We start from the raw sequence: 2,770 nt of genomic DNA, 5'->3' as shown, positions 1-2,770 counted from the left end.
TATATATATATAATACACACATAAGGTTATATAACAGAAATCCTTTACTGTAAAAAAATATTAGTTAATTGTACACATTACTAACGAAATTACAACAAATTTTAAAATGGTATTATAGAGCGTATGAAAAAAATTAGATTCCTTTTCCATAAAAATTATAATTTATTTTAACGTATAAAATAAAATATATGCAAATAAATCTTTTCATACAGTTTTTTTCTTAAACAGCGAATTTCATTACAACAGCATCGGTTTTTTGCTTCGCCGATTTTGAAAGAGACAGCTCCACATTATCACAAAAAACCCCGAGTTAAATCTAATTCCATTGAGTCTCGTTGCGGTACGCATCCTGTTGTAATTCATTTCGTAAAAGAAAACCTCACTTTCTGATATAAATATTCGATTCACCGGTTAAAGCGTCGCCACCCTTTGTAAGTATATCACGAAGAGGTTTTCAATTTCAATGTACTTTTTCTCTCTTGTGCGCGAAGGTAAAACGGAAGGGATTGGTATCACTACGTTTCTCTCGAAGAAACCCCGCGAAGAAAACTTTATATATGAGCGTCTTTAATCTAAACCCTAACGGTAATCATATGCTTCTTTCTCTTAATCACTTCGTAATTCTTAATATCACAATACCGCCACTAAGGCCTTTAATCGCACTACGATGAAAAGCGACTGAAGCAAAGTAAAAAAAACAGAACAAAAAAAGGGTAAAGAAGTAAAAAAATCTAGACACAAGGAAACGCGAACAGGTATTAACCACAACGTAAGTAGTAGTACGTACGGTCAACGAATAATAATAATATAATAACATGACAAATTGAAGCGAAGATTGTGAACAATAATTTAATAGCAGAACGTTAATCTTCTCTTTAATCTTTCGTCCCTTTCAGCGCGTTAAATAGCAAAGGCGAGCTCATTTCGTCATTGTTTTTTTGTGAAAATCTATTTGAAGCTACAGAGTTAAAGCGATACAGTTTCAAGATGGATCGTCTCTCAGATTACACCAAGAAATATAGTTCAACTATCTAGCTTAGTGAAACAAAATATTACGCACCAACAATACAGAAAGTGAAAGCATATTGCTCATCACTAAACATCCGACGCGATTAATAGCTACCTGACTATGATTAATCAGTAAAACGCGTTCTAAAAACTTTGTTATAAGTCTTATAATCACATATCCTCTTCAAGAACGAAGATGCGAGAGACCACTCCTCGTGATATAAGATCTACCACTATTAGAACTTGTCTCGCGCGCTATCACAATTATCGAACGCGTAATAGGCCTCTCTCCTTAAACAGTATTGCATGGTGACAGCAGAACAAAAGAACGATGGTGTTGTCATTAACCCTTTAAATGACTCGCCATTCAACGGTGAAAACATGTTAGTCCGGATCTACAATAGAGTTTTAAGCCTTAAGCCATAAGAAATGGACGAATCACAGTCGTTTATTCTTCTCGGATTCGACTGTAATTGGTCAATTTCTTACGGCTTAAGGCTTAAAACACCTATTGTAGATCCGGGGTTATGATTCATCCTTACAGTTACAATACTTATTCTTACTCCAAATCTAGATCCCTAGATTTTGGAAAGCTTAAATTCTATGATCCTCAACTCCAACGATCTTCAAATTTTACATATCTTATAAACTACGAGTATTCGCAAATATTTTTTTTAATTCTAGCGTCCTTCGAATCTAATTGTTTACTTATTTTCTGGATTACAATTAAATATAATTCAACTGAATTCTTTAATCCCTGATTAATCTTATAGGTTGAAATGTCGGGTTTTTTATTCATTGATCCATTTTTTTTTAACTATTAGATCTGTGGACATCTAGATTCTTCAACTTTTTTAGATCCATACTGAACCGTTGTGCCTCTCCGTTGCAGATGATGATTTTTTCAATACATTTTGTACGAAACTCTGAAATAAAATATCAAATAAGAAATGATTCATTGGCTGCATTCAACAGAGAAAGTAACTTTGCAATTGTTGTAAAATTCTTTAATAAAATTAAAATATAACAATAACTGAAAATTACAATAATTGTATACTTTTTATGCAAATGTATAAATTTTAGTAATATTATACAACATAATGATATATAATACATTATATACATTATATTTGCATGTTCGTACATATATGTATATATATATATATATTTATGTGTGCATGTATGTGTGTGTGTAAAAGAATAACAGAATTTAAGAAAAATTCAACGTAATTTTTGTGAATTAATATGTAAATATTTGTGTATATTTAACTTCAATTCAATTTTAAAGGAGAGTACACTTTTAATGATTTCCACGATTGAAAAGCAATCGTTTCATTTTTACATTTTCTTCTTTATTTTTCTTTATAGAAACAAAAAATTATCATAATAATGACATCACATTGAAGGAAAATTATACCTAACGAAATCGCTATCATATATCATTTATGCATCAATAATTTGAAAACTAAGTTTTAAGTTATTCAAGCATAATTGACAGCGATTTTGAAACGATATGAATTGATACGAATAGTCCGGGAGATGATGACACTAAAATGGTCATGATTTGTTACCGCTTGAAATCGTCATTATTCGTCATTTATTAGGTAAACATGCAGGAAACGCAAGCACAGTATATACAGTAGCGCAACTCTCTGTCGGCACCTTTGATGTTAGTGTTGGCCAAAATGGAGTGCGCATGCGTGAAATAAGCAAGTTACCACAAGTTACCTAGCGTTACCACAGTATATCTTTCTCTTTTTAT

The sequence above is a fragment of the Trachymyrmex cornetzi genome, unplaced genomic scaffold (assembly GCF_001594075.2).
Source record: "Trachymyrmex cornetzi isolate Tcor2-1 unplaced genomic scaffold, Tcor1.1 scaffold279, whole genome shotgun sequence".
NCBI classification, from domain to species: Eukaryota; Metazoa; Arthropoda; class Insecta; order Hymenoptera; family Formicidae; genus Trachymyrmex; species Trachymyrmex cornetzi.
The sequence above is the reverse complement of the archived record's forward strand: the minus strand, read 5'-3'. Positions refer to the sequence as shown.